This window comes from Epinephelus moara, chromosome 17 (genome assembly GCF_006386435.1).
Source record: "Epinephelus moara isolate mb chromosome 17, YSFRI_EMoa_1.0, whole genome shotgun sequence".
Taxonomy (NCBI): Eukaryota; Metazoa; Chordata; class Actinopteri; order Perciformes; family Serranidae; genus Epinephelus; species Epinephelus moara.
In genome coordinates, this window is record NC_065522.1 from 20,945,671 (window position 1) to 20,952,192 (window position 6,522).

The following is a 6,522-nucleotide window of genomic DNA, read 5'->3' on the forward strand; positions in this document are numbered from 1 at the left end:
TCTTCTTTTCACATATGGCGTGTTGGTTGTGTCAGTGTGTTTGTGGGTATTTGTCTCTCTGGTGATGTGATTGTGTTTCAGTGTTACCTGGCCCTGGGGTTGCTACAGGTATCTCTGGTGTTGTGGTGGCTGGTGTAGTGTGCGCATGTGTGTGCGGTTTCTCCTAAGTTGTCCATCATCAGTGTGTATCAAGGCTGTAATCATAGAGTCAACATTGGGGGGGGGGTTATCTGCAATAATCTGCAACATTGCAATAACCATTCACGACCTCAAAATTTCATAACACTTTATAAAATCACAATAAACAGTTACAATAAAGCCTACGTAACACTCAGAGTTGGGTATAACGCATTACAAAGTACTTTGATTACTTTTTGCAGTAACGAGTAACCTAACGCGTTAGTGTGCTGTTTGAGTAATCAAATACTTGAGTACATTTTCAAACAAGACATAAGTTACTTCCGTTACTTTTAGAACGCTGGTCCTTCAGCTCCGAAACAGCAACGGCTGTCGTTTGGTTCTAATAACGGAGATAACGTTAAAGCTATCAGTCTGAAAGAAGCCACGGAGCTTGTGGCTCGCTACGTGGTCAGAGAAATGCTGTCGTTGTCTACGGTGGAGTCTAAAACATTCCGCAGGATTGTCAGTAAAATCCCAACGACTCAATAGATGGAGGAGGACTCACTGAGAGACAGGTCAGACTCAGGACTTGCATTATGCCTGGTACACACTACATGACTTTTCATGACTGATCTGAAAGTCACTATGTCACATTACACGATTGTGAAATCATAAAATCGTGTCGTGACTTGGCCGAGAGACATGATACACTACACGATGGTACTCACCAATTATCCCCGGTCGTCTTTCATGGTGTGTGTGATGTCATCAGGTTATTCTTGTCCTATTTTTATTACTTTTACTATTATTTCAGTCACTGTGTGTGTTCATGTGCCAGCTGACATGTTGTTGTAGTCACCTAAAAGAAAGAAAATGGAGGGATTCTCTCAGCCGAGGTTATAAGGGGCTTTTAATCTGAAAGTAATTCAGGAAGTGTTGAGTTTGAAATGACAGCGCGATGTGTTAACTTTACAAAGACAACGGGAGCGGATAAAAAATAAAAATATAAAGACAGAGGGATTAATAAATAACGGAGCGTCTATAATGTAGTTTGTTTCACATGAAGCTGGGAGCCTCTGCAGTTGTGGTGAGTAAAAGCCCCGCCGCTATTTGTTAATGTTATTACTTTATGTCCGACCATGAGGATGTACCATTGTTTGCTAATGGCGTACTCAGCGGGTTGACAAAGTGCTCCTTTTACTCCTTTTACTCTGTGTGGTAACATCCCTAGGGGAAGTTTTAAAAATGCTGGGGTGCTGTTGTCATACAGTTGTCTACGGCAGCAGATCGTTGTGTGTTTCTACTGGTCAAAGTGACGGTTGTGATGGGAGAATTGGATCTCAGTGAAGGGCAAGTGGTCCATAACTTTAATTTTGGAGACAAAAAATGTAGGCTTAGCGCCCTGTGGTCTATTGCCCAATAGGAAATGGAGAATACTCAAAAGTACTTTAAAAGTACTTGAGTTACTCTTCTGAGGGAGTAATGCTGAAAGTACTTTGGCGTTGTTAGAGTCACATGAGGCCATTTGTGAACGACCATTGTTTTTAGAGGTCAAGCTGTTAAATCTCCTGGGCAAGAATGAAAGGACAGCATCATAGGTGGGGGATAGGTGGTGTCGCAGACCTCCTCCTCTATTGAGAGAGGGTTTTTCCAGTTTCACATAGATGGCTTCTTTTACACCTCTTTCAAACCATCTGTCTTCCCTGTCCAAAATGTGCACATTGCTGTCTTCAAAGGAGTGTACTTTTTCCTTGAGGTGTAGATAGGCAGCTGAGTCTTGCCCTGACGAGTAAGCCCTTCTGTATTGGGCCATGCGTTTGTTTAGTGGTTGTTTTGTTTCACCAATGTACAAGTCTGGGCATTCCTCACTGCATTGGACAGCGTACACTAGGTTGCTCTTCTGGGTGTGTGGTGTACGGTCTTTTGGATGTACCAGTCTTTGTCTGAGTGTGTTACTGGGTTTGAAATACACAGGGATGTGGTGTTTGTTGAAGATCCTCCTGAGTTTTTCAGATACCCCACACACATAGGGGATGACAATGTTATTGCGTTTGTTCTTTTCTTCATCACCCACCTTGTTCTTTCTGGAATGGGCTGCTGTTTTCACAAAGGTCCAACTGGGATAACCACAAGTTTTTAGAGCCTCCCTCAGATGTTCATGCTCTTTCCCTTGGGCCTGAGTACTGGTAGGTACGGTGAGAATCGAACAGTAAGTATTGGTCTGTGTGAGTGTGTTTCCTGTATACCCCAATGTGGAGGCCTCTGTCCTCTGTAATGTGCACGTCACAATCCAAGAAGGGCAAACTTAACATCTTCTCTTGTGAACTTGAAGAAGGGCAAACTTAACATCTTCTCTTGTGAACTTGATGTTTCTGTCCACTGAGTTGATGTGTTCCGTGAAAGCTTGCACCTCTTGAGTTTTGATTTTAACCCATGTGTCATCCACATATCTGAACCAGTGGCTTGGTGCTGTTCCTTCAAAGGAGTTCAAGGCTCTGTGGCTAACCTATACATGGATGACCTCTGCCTGAATACAATGGACTCAGTAGCCCCAGTCAGAACCCGAACCAAAATCACTTCCTCAGTCTCTCCATGGTTTATTGACCATACCCGCTCCTTAAAAAGAGAGGTACGCAAAGTAGAGCGTAAATGGAAGTCCTGCAAACTTCAAGTTCACTATGAGCATTTGAAAAGCCTAATGAATAATTACAATGCTGCAGTTAAGGATGCACGAGCAACTTTTTACTCCAACTTCTCCTAGAGTGCTCAAAACTCTAAAGTGTTGTTTCAAACACTCGACCGAATTGTTGGTGCCCCCACCAATATTAATTTACATGCATCACCTGAACTCTGTGAGCAATTTTCATCATTTTTCACTGAAAAAATTGAAAACATTAGATCTCACACCATCAGCAGTCGACCCCACAATTCACTTGTCCCGGAACCGCCAACTCACCAATCCTACTCTGTGTCAGTCCTCTGCTCATTTAGTTCAGTGTCACTAACTGATCTCAACACAATGGTGATGCGCATGAAATCCACCTCTTGCCCTCTGGATGTGGTCCCTACCAGACTACTGAAGGAGATTATGCCCACTGTTGGTCCCTTCATTTTATCTATTGTCAATCACTCTCTGACCTCAGGTGTGGTTCCTGCTTATTTTAAATGTGCTCTAATTGAACCTCTGCTCAAAAAACCCAATCTAGACCCATCCATTCTGAACAACTACAGACCAGTCTCAAAGCTCCCTTTTTTCTCAAAGATCCTAGAAAAAACTGTATTCAAACAATTAATAAATCATCTATCAGTCAATAACTTATTTGAAAAATTCCAGTCCGGCTTTCGATCACTTCATAGAACAGAATCAGCTCTCCTTAAAGTTTGCAATGATCTCCTATTGACTCAAGATGCCGGCAAGTGTTCCATTCTAGTTCTCTTGGACCTTAGCGCTGCATTTGACACGGTAGACCATGACATTTTAATTGACAGGTTAGAGAAGTGGGCAGGAATCACTGACGTGGCCCTGAATTGGTTCAGGTCTTACCTTTTTAACAGATACTCTTCAGTATCTATAGCTGGCTCTGTTTCTTCCCCCACTACTGTCTCCTATGGGGTCCCCCAGGGATCGATCCTGGGCTCTATTATCTTTTCCATTTACATGCTCCCTCTAGGTGACATCATCCGTAAATACAACATCTGTTTTCATTGTTATGCAAACGACACACAGTTGTACATCCCAATCAATCCCGATGATCAGTCTAATGTAGCAGCCCTCCACAACTGTATCACAGAAATAAAATACTGGATGTCAGACAATTTTCTCCAACTCAGTCAGTCAAAATCCGATGTCATTGTCATAGGTCCATCCACAACAAGAAAACTAATTTTGGAAAGCCTTGGCGATTTAACACCTCTTTTAAACCGCCCAGCCAGAAACCTCGACGTCATTTTTGACCAGGACTTGAACTTTGAACTTCATGTAAAAAAAAGTGGTCCAGACATGTTTTTATCATTTGAGAAACATAGCCAAAGTCAGGTCTCAGCCACAGATCTGGAGAAACTCATCCATGCTTTTATTTCCTCACGCTTTGACTATTGTAATAGCTTATATACCTGTCTCAGCCAGAAATCACTTCACCATCTACAGTTAGTACAAAATGCTGCAGCTCGGCACTTAACTAGATTTAAAAAATGTGACCACATCACCCCTGTTTTAGCATCCCTACACTGGCTGCCTGTTCATTTTAGGATTGATTTTAAAATTCTTTTATTTGTTTTTAAGGCCAGACTTGGGCTAGCCCCTGCCTATATTTCAGACCTTTTATCCTCACACAAACCAGCTCGCAATCTGAGATCGGCTGATAAGGCCCTGCTAGCTGTTCCAGGGTCTAGGCTGAAAACAAAAGGCGACAGGGCCTTTGCTATCAGGGCCCCTAGACTCTGGAACGATTTGCCTGAGGAAATCAGGTTTTCAGAGTCTGTTCCTCATTTTACATCGCTCCTCAAGACACACTTTTACAGGAAGGCTTTTATGAAGTAATGTTTCAGTTGATGTAATGTTTAATTTGTATGTATTTTGTGTTGATATTGAGTGTGTGCTGATAATTTATGCTGTAAAGCACTTTATTTATATTGAAAAGTGCTATACAAATAAAGTTATTATTATTATTATTACATTAACAACGAGACGTTTTTATTTGTACTTGTATGGAATATTCTCTTGATTATTTAGATATGACTATAACTAATATAAAATGGTGAGCAACTGCAACATCAGAGCTGCTAATTTCATGATCAGTAAGTTGTTTATCTCAGACTGACATGTTTACTGCAAACTAGGGGTGTTGTGATAAATGAGTGTTGACAATAACGATGATATTTAAAAAGGAAACATTGATATCATGTTAATAAAACACATATGATATTATTGTGTAAATAATCCAGCACCTCTTAAACTGCATTAATGTCCATCAGTTCTCACTTTGTCTCCCTCTCCACCTCCAGACACTCATATTTTTAGTTGAATTCATTTACCAGAAAAAAGAAACAAAATGCACAAAATTAAAAATGAATTTGACTGATGGCTTTAAAACTATTATTATTATTTTCAGACTGTGTAATGAAAATCTCACACTATGCCAGCTCTATCTCAAACTAAAGTTATATAAAGACTGAGGAATGTGTGAGGGACGTGCACAGGAAGAGGATGTTCGTTTGTTTAAACTCAAAGGAGTTGGAAAGTCCCACAGTCTAAAACGAAAGTATGAGCTTTGCATGTCTGACTTGGCGCCCTCTAGTGTCAAGATCTCTTTAACAAGAAAGAACAGCAGAAAGAAAAAATCATGGCCAAATAGAAAAGGACAAATACAAACACTAAAAATATAACACACCAGACATAACAAGAGCACATGGCATCAGAGACAATCACAGACATGTTTATATAAATCAAAGTTAATCTTTAAAGATCAGCCAGTAGGATGAGACATTCAGTTTTAAATCCTCTGTAAGACTTTGAATTTATAAGGTGCAAGTGTACAGGCAGATAATGTGTCATTTTATACCAAAGGTGAAAAATAAGGTCAGTTACACTAGGTTTAGGAAGCAGCTGGTCAAATATCAGATTTGGCAGCAAAAAGGACCCATAAGAGGTGTTTTGATAATTTGAGTAGTTTGTGCATAAGTCAAGCCTTGGGAGGTCAAATGAGGGAGAACGTTCTGGGTAGCCTTGGGAGGTCAAATGAGGGAGAACGTTCTGGGTTAGGGTGACCTGACCGTTGGAACAGATGTACCAACTTTGGCAATAGGAACGGTTCTGAGAGAGACAAAGAAGACAGGAAATATTGGCGCACGAAGTCCAGCTTTAGGACCAAACAAAGGAAATCAGGAGAACTTTAGATTCCCAGGGAATACGACCCAAGCGTGTTCACACACACATACACACACATGCACATGAACGAGAAAACGGCCATTATAAAAGCATTTGAAGGGTGATTGTTCAGGGCTGTTTCGTTGTGTTGCTGTTTCTTAGGCTGACCAAACGTCCTCTTTTGCCCGAACATGTCCACTTTTCACGTCCCGTCCGGGGCGTCCGGGGGGTTTTTATAAATTGATGATAATGTCCGGTTTTCTGTGTGTTTGTGTGTGTGTGTTAGAGTGCAGCACGGGCAGCATATTTCTGTCCGAACCCGAACCGAGCCCGACATTATTTAATGACCAAAGCACTGAGTTTGTGTCACACAGTGGTTACAGGCTATGCACCGTGGGTGCTCAGCTGCGGAGAGGGAGACCTCCGTGTTTAAGGCAGGAGGTCCGACGCTTCTAGCGAGAGAGGGAGAAATAAAACAAAATAAGATAAAATAGGAAAAACCTGTCTCTCTCTTTTATTTTATTTTCAGCGTTTAA

General features: G+C 41.4%; 1 protein-coding gene across 1 annotated transcript in view; it reads right to left on the reverse strand.

Moving 5' to 3' along the window:
• LOC126404509 (glycine-rich protein 1-like) overlaps positions 1-6,522 on the reverse strand; it is an 84,476-nt gene that overhangs the window by 70,042 nt on the left and 7,912 nt on the right. The window lies entirely within an intron of this gene.